The sequence below is a fragment of the Esox lucius genome, chromosome 12 (genome assembly GCF_011004845.1).
Source record: "Esox lucius isolate fEsoLuc1 chromosome 12, fEsoLuc1.pri, whole genome shotgun sequence".
Taxonomy (NCBI): Eukaryota; Metazoa; Chordata; class Actinopteri; order Esociformes; family Esocidae; genus Esox; species Esox lucius.
Genome location: NC_047580.1, coordinates 11,079,961 through 11,095,854, shown reverse-complemented (window position 1 = coordinate 11,095,854; position 15,894 = coordinate 11,079,961). Strand labels below are relative to the sequence as shown.

The 15,894-nt window shown below is 46.0% G+C and overlaps 1 protein-coding gene across 2 annotated transcripts in view; it reads left to right on the top strand.

Annotated features, from left to right (window-relative positions):
* Positions 1-465: 465 nt before the first annotated feature.
* Positions 466-15,894, top strand: part of zbtb46 (zinc finger and BTB domain containing 46) — a 69,673-nt gene continuing 54,244 nt past the window's right edge. Inside the window, exon 1 of one of the 2 annotated variants that reach the window (XM_020051890.3) lies at positions 466-928. The gene's annotated coding sequence lies outside the window, so the exon portion shown is untranslated. The remainder of the gene's footprint in view (positions 929-15,894) is intronic. The other variant, XM_010875836.5, reaches the window with a different exon arrangement.

Sequence of the window (15,894 nt, the reverse complement as noted above, 5' to 3'; positions counted from 1 at the left end):
GGTGTGGCCAAAGCGTGTCTTCTGTTCTCACCAACACCCACATTTAGTAGCCCCCCTACACACGATGTTCGGACTCCGGTGTTATGCATAAAAGACGAGCGCATGCCTTTCCATGTAATAGACTGGGCCATTAAATATGGAAACTTACGCATAAACTGTGTTATCACGAGCTTTTCTCAATTAAAATAAAACCCTTTTACGGCAAAATATTTTTCTTTACTAAAAAGTCTGAAGAACATGCGGGTGCTTAAAGATATGCAGGTGGTCAGTGCAAGACATACAATTATTACTAAAATAATACACAGATCCTACACGCACAATGTAATTTACATTTTATGGCTTATCCATATAACTGTTTAACATCCTACTAATTGTACGACTAGTCTACAACTACTGCCGAATATTATTAATATCATTATTATTAACCAATCATAATATTGTTCTCATGATATAATGATCACCGAAAAACTACTTGTCAATTTCAGTAATAACACTAACATTTCTTTGAACTGTCAGATAGGTAGGAGAGCGTTTGGGGGTTGGTCGCTAATAGAACGGCGTGTGTGTTCATGTTGCCTCATTTCCTGAGTCTGTCCAAAGACACAAGGAGATACGGAGACAGTGAGGGAGAGAGCGCCGAAGCGAAAGAGAGCGAGAGAGACAAGAGTCAGGCACAGAGGGGAGGTTGGTTCCTGATACCAAGACACGGAAAAGCAAGGGAGGAAAACACAGAGAAAAGGCTGGCGGACACAGGGATAGGGGGAGTGAATAGGGGATTAACGTTTAGAGACATAATAGGTGTAGCGGAGGAAAGAAGATATTACTATGTTCTTCTGAACCCTATTCTTTCTCTCTCACACGCTATCACCACCGGATTGGACTTCAAAGAATCGACACCACGTCTACCCTAGACCCCATGGGTTAACAGGTATGTCTGCCGTGCGTTTTTATTGGTTTTCCTTCATTACCTCTTCCGTTTCTATTCAATTATATCAATAATGTCAACAAACAGCTGGTGTATGGTGACACTGTTACAATATAGGCTACTGCTTCCTTTTAATGTAACAATGTCATGTTCCTATAGTAGTTTTTAGACGGTGAGCGTGCGTGAGCGCACGTTATTACCTCCCAACAATGTAGTCGAACTCTTCTGAATGCATGTCACAAGTTGAAGCACTGTATAGTGGCTTTACCATTAACGGGTGGTTGTCGGTATCATGTCGCGGACCGCACAAGTGTATTTTGACAGTTCGTATGGGCGCGATACATTAGAGCGACATGCTGAAAGTAGACCGCCTACCTGTTTCATGTTCCCGTTGCCGAGATACGTGACAAACCAGATGCCTACTTGAGTGAATGTTTGATGTTGTTGTCATTAGCCTATTCGATTCTTTTTATAGGATATGCGTACACTTGCATGGGCGTAGGGTTTGGTAAAACACGACAAAAGCCTTAAGGCACATTTCAAAGCAAGAATAAAACGCTATAGGCTGTTTGTTTTCACTACAAGACGGAATGTCCCCAACCTATTCATGAACATCCGAATGCTGGTAGGCCTGTCAAAGTTTTGACCCAAATATTAGGTTAGGGCTTTACGGGATCGTCACGCAGATAAAGCTGTCACTGATCGTGATGCCTGGTTGTAGTATCCCTTCTGTGCGGTCGGCCGAGGGTATTTAAAATGAAATGCTCGCAGCTTGGCAGTCGAGGGGCTTAACCACCCACCCCTCCACTAGTCTACTCCTCCCCTCGGTTAACCTCTGAAAGGGGGATTTCTCCAGCTAGAAATTTCTGCTGCGTCAACACCCAGCCCAACGGTATCAGACACGAGAGGGCGATTTCAGTATTCCGGTCTCAACAGTTTGGGGGAAACGTTGTAGCGATATACGCGATATTAATCTGATCCGTCCGCACGGCGCTTCCTGAGTGAACGTGTGGCGTCAAGTGTTTTCTGTAGCTACTGAATGAAGCTGAAATGTCAAGCCGAATTGCTGCTTTGCCCGTCTCTGTGTTATTGTATGCTTTTCTCTGTCTGTGTCTGGCACCTCAAAGTGGTCACCGTCTTCCTCCATTTTCTACCGTGCTCGGAAAATGAAATGGGAACAACCCCACTCATTCATGCGCTGACAGCAACACAATGTAGACCTATCACGGAGCACCAGGTGCAACGTCAACAGTGAAGTCGCTCTGATCATATCTATCGATGTCTGGTAGTGTGTCTACTATTATGTTATTCCCCAACTATAACCAATTATTTGTTGATCGATTTTAAAGTGACACAGGAGTTATTTGGCTGGTAACCACACATAACAGATTCCTCTGTTTGGTCTACATGGATTATAGAGCACTCTGTCTATACATATTCATGTAAGCTTCTAAATATCAATCAGATATGAAAGAACCATTTTCTTAACTCCCAAGAACAATTTAATTGCCCAGATAGATCTATGAGTTATAGCCTAATGATTTCACACAGGGCCGTCACCATTAATGAAGAACCCTTTAGGAATTCTAATTTCTTGGTCTATCCTAAAACATTTAGGGCCTGTTTCACAACACAGAGAAAGCCTAGATCTGAAAAAAGAAATTACGTTTATTCCTTAGTTTAGGACTAGGCTTAATCTTTATCTGCGAAGCCTGCTCTTAATCACCCCGGCCCTCCCACACAGCACAACAATCTATGGCACTGCATCATGCTGCAGCTGGGAACCGCGACCCAGGTTAATTCAGAGGCTGCGCCATAACTCCTGTGCTTGGGAGTCCCACAAATGGCGGGACTCAGTACGCCCAGGATGGTGGGAGGGAAGGTGAGTTGGGGGCGATGGTACAAGGTCATGGGAACAAATTGGAGATCACCATATTGGAAGTAAAAAGAGTAACATCGGGAAAACCAAAATAACCTTGACTGATGCACTGAACTAGCCTGAGCTATGGCCCACTTGTTTTTTTCTTTCTTAATAAGCAGTGATTCAGATTCCCCCCCCCTCTAATAACTTTAAATTATAGACATGCCATCATACAAACAAATAGACATGCTATTCATGCACAGTTGTAAAGAATGATAAACCGTGCAACCTGTAGACCGATGTTTCGATAGCTTTTTATGTTTTTATGACTTCATTTATTGGCTATAAATAACATTAAACGTTTTGATCACCCAACCTCATTGTTCGGGCGTTATGGCGAACAGTGACAATGAGTCTCCTACACCATTGCTAAACCCCCACCACACGGATTGCGCTCCCACAGCTGAGACGAGCACATGGAGGAATTTAATATAACTCCCTGTTAAAAGGTTCCTATCTAAAAACATGACACTCGCTTTGGACCAGGCCTACTTTAATTAGTGGAAAGCTTGTCATGTCCATGTCCATGAAAAGAGTTATACTACAAAAATGCATGAGAGTCAAAATGATTGGGCCATCGTTAGCTTAATGAATAGATTAAAATAGAGAGAAGATCCAAGGACGGAGAGAGACGACAGACAAAATGTCAAGCTGGAATTCAGAAATACAGTACCTTATTTCAAGTCCACCTTATTTAGGAGGTGAGAAATGCGGAAGTCAGGATGGAACCCTTGTTAACAATGACGTTATCCCAGAGGTCTAAGCTAATGCGCAAGGCTGAGCTTAATTTGAAGTCTGCAGAAGTCATCAATGAATGTTTCTACATTATATAGATACTTAGTATACGTGTGTTTTTTTATTCATTATCTTGTTCTGTTTAATTTTGGATCTGAAAAGGAGATTCTGTACTCCTGGTCTGTTATGTGAAACAGTAAGCTCCACTGAACATTTTAGAGACAGGGTTGTAATCTGTTAATGGGTTGTTATTTCAACAATTTCAGATATGTCATATTTTGACACTAAGAATGTAAACATTACCAAGACAATTACATTTTATGTACCGTACCAACTTGTTTCAAAACTTCACACAGTTAATGAAATTCCAGTGAAAAGAAGTGTAGTGTAGTTTTAAATTGACGGTCGGAGTTGTTATAACCTTAAGAGAGTGGATTTACAAGCAGTACGGTATGGGGAGAGGTCTGTCGGTTCTGTTCTCTGACTACTCTATGTTTCTCACTTCTCCCAGGTGTGGCTTTGTTGTGTCAACACTAGTCTAGAGGACCAGGGAGTGTGTGCGTGCGTGTGTGCGTGTGTGCGTGTGTGTGGTTAGTGGGGTTCTTTTAACCCTCTGCTCTATCTGTGCACTACAGGAATGAATAACCTGTGTTGAGCCAATGAAGAGAGGGAGGGGGGAGGGGAGGGGGGGGCGGGAGAAAGGAAGCGGAGCGATAGAGGAAATAAGGCTAGAGAAGAAGGGAAGAAAGGGAGAGGCACAGGAGGGAGAGGGGGAGAGAGGAAGGAGAGCTCTTCACCTCTACAGTGCACTTGTTCCGTTGTTCATCAGCTGCGTGTGAATGTGTATGTGCGTGCGCACGTGTGCGATGGAGTGTCCAAGGCGTCGGGGAGCAGGAGCATCAAGTGTCCTTAAAGAGACAGGACGTTCAACCGGGTCACTCTAGGAGCAGGAGTGTTTTGGGGCTCGGGGGAAGAGGTTGCCGGTGGTTGGAGAGAGAAAAGGGTGGAGTTCTCTCTTGTCATGGCTGAAGGCCTTACTCCCGAGCTACGGACTGAACCGTGTGGCTGAAGGCCTTACTCCCGAGCTACGGACTGAACCGTGTGGCTGAAGGCCTTACTCCCGAGCTACGGACTGAACCGTGTGGCTGAAGGCCTTACTCCCGAGCTACGGGCTGAACCGTGTGGCTGAAGGCCTTACTCCCGAGCTACGGGCTGAACCGTGTGGCTGAAGGCCTTACTCCCGAGCTACGGGCTGAACCGTGTGGCTGAAGGCCTTACTCCCGAGCTACGGGCTGAACCGTGTGCCTGAAGGCCTTACTCCCGAGCTACGGGCTGAACCGTGTGGCTGAAGGCCTTACTCCCGAGCTACGGGCTGAACCGTGTGCCTGAAGGCCTTACTCCCGAGCTACGGGCTGAACCGTGTGGCTGAAGGCCTTACTCCCGAGCTACGGGCTGAACCGTGTGGCTGAAGGCCTTACTCCCGAGCTACGGGCTGAACCGTGTGGCTGAAGGCCTTACTCCCGAGCTACGGGCTGAACCGTGTGGCTGAAGGCCTTACTCCCGAGCTACGGGCTGAACCGTGTGGCTGAAGGCCTTACTCCCGAGCTACGGGCTGAACCGTGTGGCTGAAGGCCTTACTCCCGAGCTACGGGCTGAACCGTGTGATAATAATCTAGAAAGGTTTAGCTGCTAAAACACATGGGACTTAATGGATGCTGCCCTGTCATCTACACAACACTTAGTCTGTGTGTGTGTTTTGAGCAGTTGCTTATGTTTTTGCTTTCTCTGTAGCTTTGTGTACATTGAAATGAAACCTTTCATTCTCAATCCATCTATAGCTCTCTCTCTCTGTCTCTCTGTCTTTCACTGTCTACCAGCTTTCCAGCGCCGTTCCCTCCGGAGCAACTCTCGCTTATGGGAACACCTGTTTGGCTCGCACCTTCGGAAAAGAGTCGTTTCCACTACCGCTAGCAAGCCGCGCTGGCGTCTTGTTTTACTCGCCAGGTCTCAGTGGGATATTGACAACTCCCTCCTAGATGGGTGTCAGGCCCGCATGCCTCCTTCCACCCTGGCGACCTGGTACTTCATGTTCCCATTAAATAGGTTAAGTCTGCTTTAGCTCATTGTGCAGATAGATGAATACAGGTGCTCTTAATTCTGCTGGGGTTGTGTGTTCGGGTGGGGGTGGGGGGGGGGGGGGGTGGGGGGGGGTGGGGGGGGGTTGCTGTGTCCGTGCGACAGACAGCTGTAGTCCCTAACCCTTTTTAACATGCTTATCCCTCCAGCTTAGTATCTCGCCAGGCTAGTTCCCCAGACCCCCCCGTTCAGGTGTTTCACATTGGCTTTAATATTTCATGTGATTAGGTATGCACAGACCTAGAGAGGCAGGTGGATGAAAATTCACCCGAATGGAGTCCCCAGGTGTATATCTTTGTGTGTGTTTCACCAACCGTAACTCAATCCTGGGATATCCAACTGTCCTGAAGGTCCCTACTCCACAGCTTAATCTAGTCCTCCAGAAGATGTTTGATTTAGATGTGTAAGGTTGGTTAAAACTGGGGTTTGAAGGAACAACTATCTGAGGATGGCTGTCTTGGGATCAGGGTCAAAGAACCCTCAGTCAACTTCTAATAAAATGGTACAAGTCAGAGGAGTGATTGAGGCTGTTTGCTTTCAGTTAGACCTGCTTCCTTTGCTGTTGTCAGAGTGCCTTTCCCCCTGGCTTTCTTGGAGGCAAAGTTGTAAAAAAGTAGTGTAAAATCCAAATGGTGCAACTGGTTATATTCAATCGACATCAGTGGTTTAATCTGTCCTCTCCCAAAGGACAAAGAGAACACAGTTTTACTGAAGCACCTGCGCTGACTTTTCAGAAGCCAAAATGGCCAATCTTTATTCTGACATAGAAGCGATGAGAGTGTGTTAATTTCTTGTGTTCGTTCTCTTTCTCCTTATGCAAACTTATGCTTTTGTGAGCCACTCTTGTACTTTCAGGCTGAATGATTATTTTACATTTTCAAAACCACAAGCAGACAACAACCAATATTTGGTTGCTAGCTATGCAGATGGGACGTTGGAAATACAATACGGTGTGACGTGATAGCGTTATAAGTATGAATAAACTAAAAGGACAGAAGCCAATCAACATAAACACATATATATATATATATATATATATATATATATATATTAAATGACCTTAACAGCATTTCCATTGGTTATCCTGCTCGCGGGGCCCTATGGCCATGATGGAGACGCTTCATCTCGGTAGTGCCCTGAAGCTGCATTCACACAAGCAGCCCGATTTGAGATCGAATTTTTGCCTGGAAAAAGAATGTGACGCGAAAATATCTGATGTGATACAAAGACCAATTAGTGAAAAATTGGTCTGTCTGTGTAAAAGTAGAGTAACTCTATGGCGGAATGTAAATACTGGGGGAATGTAAATACTGTAAACGTGCAAATCACCCCTGACACACACCCACACACACACATACACGCCCGTCTTGTTCCGGATCTCTTAGCAATGCGAGAAAAGGAGAGCGTGATGTTAGCAGACAAGCTAATCAGAGACAATGGAAAGAAATCCTATCAGCTTCCTCCTTTCCCCCAAGCTGAGCGTAAGTGCTTTACAGTGGGCTTTTGCTTTCAAATAAAATCTTTCATTCATTTAGAATAGTTTATTATTCAATATTTTTGTAACACATTCAGAAACAGACCAACATGCAGCTCACAGATATTGCTAGAATATCGTTTAATGTACAATATCGTCCTAACACGTTTGTAAACCGAATGTTTTCTATGTTGGTAATTATGTTGTCTGTCAGAGTAGGAGCCTGTAATGAGAAACGGAGAGCCTGCGAGCAATTGCGTTCCTAGAAACCATCAGTTAGCAATAAGAATCTGGAAGAAGAGGTATTTCCATATCAAAGCTCACAGGTGAGAGAGATAGTGAGGGTGGGGGAGTGAGGAAGAACGAGTCTATCAGACGGCGAGAGAAAGCGAGAAAAGGAGAGACGGTGATGATGAAACGGACGTCTACTTCTCAAGTGCTCTACCCCTTGGTATTCCGTTGCCTATTCTTTATTTTTTTTGTCCTGCACAGTTTAGTCTGCATGTGCTGGTGCTGTCTATCTCAACCTAAACTCATCCATAGAAAAACACACAAAGGGAAGGTGGAAAGAGTCTTTAAAAACTAAAACCACTCCTCTGTCCCCTCCTGCAATACCACACAAACCCTGGCCTGAACACCTATTCCACAATACAAGTAACACGAGATCTGAGGCAGGCGGAATTCCATGTCTTTACAGAACAGGCCTAAGCTCAGCTTCTTTGTGGAGAAAAACCTTGAAGAAGTCTTTCACGACCGAGAAGTCTTTGTATCTCGCCCCTACATCCATCCGCCAAACGGGATATGGCCCTTTTTTGTTTTCTTTTTCATCTGTATTATCTTGTTCACCTCAATGTTCAGTCATACTATTCCCAATTCATCTTGCTTTTATCGTACCAGAGTCATTGTTAAAATCCAACTTTTCCATATCTCCTGTCCACCTAACTTCTGTAGATACTTCAGACGCTATTTGAGTCTCTAACCCCTTAGTGCGCTACGCCGTCAGTAATGGGCACGACTTTGCCTTTTGTTAGCTTTCTAATGGTTTGTGTTTCATACTGTCCTGCATTAGGAGGCCACCGAGAGGTGTGTTCAGCCGCGGCGAGTTCAGGGAGAAAGTGCTAAAGTGCTGTTAACAAGGCCTGTTTAAAATCCTCTACCTGCCGCTCAACATACAATTATTCCACTCAACAGCCATTAACATGTATAGCCGAGAGAGACACTTTTTTTAATTGGCCGGTTTGAATTATGCCAGATCAACTTGGATTTGTTAATTACTGGTGCATTTAAAAGTGCCATCAGGAGATGAAATATTCATCGATGAGTAGATGGATAGGACGGCGGGCTGGTATTAGTGGGATGTTAGTTACTCAGTGGGAGGCCGATTGAAACAACTGCAGCGTATTACCTATTCAGATTTAGTGGGATTTGGGTTTTCAGTGACGACCTACAGCGACCCGCCCAAATAACATCTGCACCTCTCCCCCGCCTCGTTCTACTCGCCTCCTTTACGCCTACCCCTGAGCTCCATCTCCCCATCGTCGCTTTCCACCTCTTGTCAAACTCTTCCATGCCTCCCTGTCCCCTCCTCGCCTCCACCCCCACCTCCTTCACTGTATGTGGGCCAGGTGCCTCCTGTGGCTTCCCCTACTCCCTTTTTCATTTTTACCCTTCCTTCCCTTGCTTGGTTAATCTTTTTTTACTGCCATTACCAGAGAACCCACCCTCCAGTCCCCTCTCAGCCCCACCCAGTAAATCATGATGGCTCAGCCATGCCCGGATAACCAATCGCGGCACAGCGCTACGTTCAGACGCCCCTCCTGTCCATCAGACCCACGCTAGTGTCCCTTGAGACGGAAATCGTTTTTTTTTTTTTTTTATGTGATGGGTCTGTTCCTCAACTTTGGGAAAAAGGAAAAAAAAAATGCGTTGCAGATGGGGTTCACCTTTAGCAGAAGCAAGAAGGAGCCACTTCCTCTTTCTGGCGGTGACGTCTGGGCTTGGTCGGAGCTCTCCTGACAGGTGGACCCATCGTTGCTTGATTGCGGCGACTTCTGCGATTCTTCCATCCCGCTCCCGCTCTCTCTTTCCCCTGACTCTCACTTCTGCCTCCACAGTTCCTTATTTCTTCCTTTGTTTCTTACAGGGCTACATTTCTTTCCACCGTTCTCTCTCTACTAACGCGAAACACTAAAAGGCATTAAGAAGACATTGAATACACATGTTTTAGGTTGATAGGATGTCTTTCTAATGACTTTGCTCCGCGGGCTTCTCCTAACCTTCTCCCTCTCTGTCGCTCCCCGCTCTCTGCCCCCTCCCTCCCCCTCTCGTCCCTGTGCGTTATGGCTCTGGTGGCTCCGTGTGTTGTCGGTTGGTGAGTGGGCTGGTTTGGTTGCTGCGTTCTGGTGTTGGACAGACACCTGGCCGCGCTGCCACTGCCTCATAATGTGGGACTTTGTTTCCAAATTGGGTTTGCGAGGAGGCGTTGTCCTTAGCGACGGGCAGCGATCGTGATCACGGGCCACACACCGGGCCTTTTGTCTCAGCAAACGCCACTTCTGAACGCAACTCTCTCTCTATCAACGTATTGCCCTGCCCCTCTCTCTCTCTGTCTCTCTCCTGAACGTAAACTTTAGCTTTGCTGTTCTTTCCATCACCCTGTACGGAAAGAACAACACCACCGGTCCCAGGCGCCGCGAGCCGCGGAAGCCCGTCCGCGTTAGTCAGCGGGTGACAATCAGACGTCAGACCGTGTTCAGTAAACACACGCTGCGAGGGAGAACAGAGTACAGGGGGAGAGGAACAGAGGGGATGATGGGAGAGACAGGTGAGGCTGTTGTCTGTTTGATACTCGGGGATCATCAATCATGTCGGACACGCTGGCCCCTGGCCACTAGATCCCCAGTGCCCTCGGAAAACCAAAACACAAATCTATTCTGATATTATTCAACTCTCAGATGGATGTGCAGAGCGCGAGTGTTGGACTGCTTTCTTTTTAGGCAAAAATATCTCACGTTAATGAATATATGTAAAGTTGACGCTCAGTTGAATAGACCTGGATTAATTTGACGACAGTTAAAGGATTTGAAAGGATGAATACAGAATTAGCGTGATGTGTTCCGCTGCATGCTAATTGTTTTTACGTGATGAAATGCGTGCCATCGTGATTAAATGTCTATATGGTACTCTGGGTTATATTCTATCAGCTACAGAGTTCCATAGAGGAACGTGTCGGAAGTTTCACTTCGTGTAGCAGTCAAATAGCTTTCTACTGAGAAGAAACCAATTGAAGCTGGCAATCGATCGCTGTGGTTAGACTGGTGTAAAGTCTCTCAGAGCAATTAAGCTCTCACGCGCACTCGCCCTCTCTCCATCTCTCTTTCCCTCTCTCTCGCTTTCTTTCTGTCTCTTTCTTTTTCTGTCCATCTCTCTTTGTCTCGCTTTCTCTCCCTCACCCTTTCTTACTTATACTCCCTTCCCTTTCTCTATTCCTCGTTCTGTCTCACCCCCTCCTCCCTGATTCTGTCTTGTTTGACTCCAAAGTCTTTTGACAGTCTATATTTAGCTGCTCCTCTCTTCTGGATTCTTCTTCCTTTTATCTTCTCCTCGTTGGTTTCTCTCCCTTGAAGGACAGAGGTACCGAACCTCCAGGCGACTCAGATTGGCACAGTGCATCTGCTGTTTGATCAGGTTAATGCGCCAGGACTCTGTCACATTGATCTTCATTACCTTTGGACTCTGTCTCAGACGCGTATTGATCTTAATATACAATAACACCGTCCCGTTATTGATTCCCCCACATTTTCTGAAATCCGTTCCATTTGTGAAGTTGCATATCAAGTTGTTTGTTTGTGTCCAATCCTTTATACATGGTTTCATTCGAATGTGTTTTGTGGTTACAATATGATTTTTGTCTGTGCTTGTGTTAATGTGATTGGTTGGGAGGGCAGGGTGGGACAGTGGTCAGTATTTGTATTTGGGGAGTGTGTGTGTGTGTGTGTGGGGGTGGGGGGTTTGGGGGGGTCTGCTGGAACTTAAAGCCAGAGGTCTTCCCCCCTCAGTGTGTGAGCTCATAGGAATCTTCAGCACGGTGAAACCAGGCGTCAGTCCCTCCAACTACCCTTCCAAACACACACACTCGTGTCTTGGCCTTGACGGGCATCCAGCTGTGACTCACACACACACAGCCGCTACTTATGTTGTGTATAGTGGTGTTGTTGGTTTAGGTTGATGTTGTGTATGGTAATGTATAAAGTGGGGTTATTTGTTTAGGGTGATGTTGCCTATGGTAATGTTGTATAAAGTGATGTTGTTTGCTTAGGATCGTGTTGTGTATGGAAATGTAGTTTAAAGTGTTGTTCTTTATGGGGTTGTGTATGGTAATGTTGTATAAAGGGGAGTTGTTTGTTTAGGATGGTGTTGTATAAAGTGGTATTATTTGTTTAGGTTTATTTTGTGTATGGTAATGTTGTATAAAGTAATGTTGTTTGTTTAAGGTGGTGTTGTGTATGGTAATGTTGAAACAGTGTTTGTTTAGGGTGGTGTTGTGTATGGTAATGTTGTATAAAGTAGTGTTGTTTGTTTTGGGTGGTGTTGTGTAGGGTAATGTTGAAACAGTGATTGTTTAAGGTGGTGTTATGTATGGTAATGTTGAAACAGTGATAGTTTAGGGTGGTGTTGGGTATGGTAATGTTGAAACAGTGATTGTTTAGGGTGGTGTTGTGTGTGGTAATGTTGAAACAGTGTTTGTTTAGGGTGGTGTTGTGTATGGTAATGTTGAAACTGTGTTTGTTTAGGGTGGTGTTTCAGAAGTGTCTGTTTTGTACACCTCTCACGGTGGGAGCTACTGGAACGTGTTACATCTCTATCAAACACCTACTTGCAGATACTGACACACGCACACACACACATACGCGCTGCGACGGTTCCAGACAGTTGTTAAACGTAAGTGGAAAGTCGTTCCCCGGAGTCACCCGTATCACCGCTGTGCATTTTGGTGCTGTTCATGGCTGACTAACCATGATGTGCTCCTCGCTGGTCAGACAAAAACATAGAGTATATCAAGGAGCACGAGGAGAGGTAGAGAGGAGGGACCATGAACGAGATGTAGGAGGTGATCATGGAGAAAGATGATGACTAGATGTTATGACAGTAAGGAGGGGCTGGGTTTTTCCCAAATGGCTTTAACCAATGCCTGTTTCCTGGTTTCATATCTGTCCGTATGTCCTCTTTGGGTGACCAGACAGTGAAATATTATGCTGGATTTCAGTTCCTTAGTTGGCAATGTGCTTCATTTAACAGAACTGAAGGCATTGTTCATAGGACACATCTCTGTCACATTACACATGGGAAATGCCCATGGAGGACGCATCTCAGTCAGGGGTTTTAGAGGGGGGATTTTTGTTGTTGTATTTATGTTGTGTTTTAGTTAATTGTAATGAAATGTAGGTGAGTAATTTGCAACACTTTGAAAGACATTTCCCCCCTAAAACTGTCCAAAATGAATGAGGTAATGAAAGTAGCCTTTTGAAATCTGAGTGACAACCCGTAGATAACAAATCATCGTACCAGAGTCCCTCGGAGCCCCGCCTCTGTTTATTCAAGGGGCCAATCCTGGCTTTTACTCTGCCTCCCAACGACTCCTCTCAAACAATGGACTCACTGTTTAGCTATATGTTCCCTAAGTCTCGCCTTCCCGCCCTTCACTCCCCCGTCTCCCTCTCGGCCTTCCTCCATCCATCCTCCCTGTTCCCAAACCTCCCTCCCCCCTCCCCTTAACCTCCCTCAGCTCAACCATCCATCTGATTCTCAGACGGAGGTAATGAGATGTTTCATTATTTGCCGTTCACAGCTTTTAATAGTCTGAGAATTTAGGCTAAGCCCCGGGTCGTCAGTGAGGGAGATACCAGGGGAGCCAAGCCTGGCCGAGGGGGCCTGGGAGAGACAGAATAGCCCAGAAACAACGGCAGAAAGAGGGAGAACCCGAGAGGAAGAGAAAGGATGTTGGAGGCAGAGAGAGAGACCCTTATTTAATGGGGGTCACTGACTAAACTTGGAGAGGGACTGGTACTCTTCTAGAGGGGTTAGATCCACAGAAATCCAGGAGGAACCGGAACGTTTGCCAGAGGCTGATCAAACAGACCATGGAGTCATTAACAGTGGGAAGATTTCATTCACAGGTTCAAATCCCAGTATGGATGCAAATGTGATATAATCTGGTAATACCTTCAAAGCTGTATTAACCCTTCAAAAACCGGACAACCAAAATATTTTCAAAACGTTTATATTTTTCCGGTCGTCAGTGAGGTGTCCGTACCGGAAATGTATTGAATATCAACGTGGCCCTTAAAGACTGTACGCACACTGTTCGCTTAGCAACGTCGGCTCCTTGAGCCGAGGTCGACCTCCAAGTAGATTCTTGGGTCAAGTCCTACCGCAGGCGTAAATGGTGAGGGAAGCTGAGGACCTGGCACCGGCAACAACCTGTCACTTGGCGTCACAAGTCCACAGGCACCCGTACACTGTGCACCAATCACAGAAAGGCAGGCATTCAGTACTGTCATTTGCTGTAGATCAGAGTACCTGCTAAATAACCGAAACGGAAATGTATTCTCTTCACACCTTTTCTCCATTTCCTTCAGCTTATCCAGTGGTGTGGCCCGGGATTTACAAAAAAAAAATAGGTGGACAGAGGGATTGAGGTAGGTGGAAGAGGCTTTAAGACGCCCTGGATAATCCCACTGGATCAACTTTTGTCATTCTTAGTCCGTGAGACGATGTCTCATAGTGATTTCTGTGTAGGTCTATGTTACTAAAGTCGGATAGTGGTTGAGCAAAATTTTTTTGTTTGTTTCGTAGAGTGAAATCCCCATACAGGAAAATGAATTAAAGGGTGACTAAAAGCCTGTTGTCAATTGCCTGGTCCAGCTGAAATTTGACTTACCGCTTTTAAGTTCCTCCAGGAGAGCAGAGCCGTGCCACATTGGGCGCCGAGCTACCAGTTAAAGTTGGCTGCCTTGTTCAATGACAGAATTACATTAATCAGATTGGTCGGAACATGGATTCAATCTTGCAACCTTTTGGTGCATGGCCCGACACTGTGAGGCTACCTGCCGTGGGACCTGGTGACACGTTGGGACGTTTAAGATTAAGGAACCACTTGGGAGAGAGAGAGAGACAGACCACGTGCACAATTTCTGACGTGTGGTGCTAACACTCGACTCACCAAAGAACACTGCCTCTGTTTACCGTTTATGGCTTGAATTTGTTGTTTCTGTCGCCAAGCCTTCCGTGTGTGTGTGTGTGTGTGTTTCTATGTGTTATTTTAGTCCGTGCCCATTTAGGTGACGGGCTGCCACCCCATCTCATCCCGGAGCTGAGCCAGAACTGAGCGAAGCCACAACAGCTCTGTAGGATTGGGGATTAACCCCAGGATAATGGCCTTGATGCCCAGCTGAGTGGAAGGAAAGCTGTTTAAAAAAAATATTGGCTGCCTCCGAGTCAAACTGACGCAGGCACGACTTAGGGGCTTTTTCTCCCCCTCCTTATTTTCTCCCCCGCCTCTCTCTCTCTCTTCCTCTTTCCCTCTCTCTCTCCCTGCTCGTCTTCCACACGACCTCCCTCCCTCTCCCTTTCCACCATTTTTTAAATTTCTACCACGGCCTTTTCACCTCCATGTCTCCTTCTCTGCTCTCTCCATTTCTTGACCTCCTCCCTTTCTCTACCTCTCTCTCTTTCCCTTTTTCTGGCCCGCCATCCCTCTTCTATTCCCTTCCTATCAGGTCAAGAGGTCATCCTCCCTTGCCCAGAGCGACAGAAAATAAAAAAGAGAAAGGGATTGAAAGGAAAGAGCTTAATTCCCCTGTCTCCATCCTCCGTCTCTCTGTCTCTTCTCCTCAGTGGTCAGAGCTGAACCTGAAACTACCTTGCTTATGATGTGATCAGGATAGTTGAGGTGTGTTTTGATTGCTGGTTGGAGTGTGTGTCTGTGTGCAAGATGTGTGAGCAGGCAACACACACGCGGGGGGGGGGGGGGGTTGCTTGAGGACGGTAGTCACTTCTGATTTGGAGTCTGTAAGGGTGACAGGGACTTAAAGCTCTGGTGGCATGCTTTATCAAGAGACCCCCTGAGTGCTTTGACACACACACATGCGCGCACACACACACATTTAGCTTTTTACTATCCTTCTGCTAACAAAAAATTATATTTGCTATTATGTGGTACTAGATATGCACCTCCCTGGCTATTCCAAAGAATGGGGCTAGGTAACATGACGACAGTCACCTGTGAACATGTACTGGGATACTCAAGGAGCATAAATGTACTGATTCGTACATGAAATCTGGAAACCTGATTGAGCGTCCTGTGAAGGTGAAACCTGATTGAGCGTCCTGTGAAGGTGAAACCTGATTGAGCGTTCTGTGAAGGTGAAACCTGATTGAGCGTCCTGTGAAGGTGAAACCTGGTTGAGCGTCCTGTGAAGGTGAAACCTGGTTGAGCGTTGTGTGAAGGTGAAACCTGGTTGAGCGTTCTGTGAAGGTGAAACTTGGTTGAGCGTTCTGTGAAGGTGAAACCTGGTTGAGCGTTCTGTGAAGGTGAAACCTGGTTGAGCGTTGTGTGAAGGTGAAACCTGGTTGAGCGTTCTGTGAAGGTGAAACTTGGTTGAGCGTTCTGTGAAGGTGAAACTTGGTTGAGCGTTCTGTGAA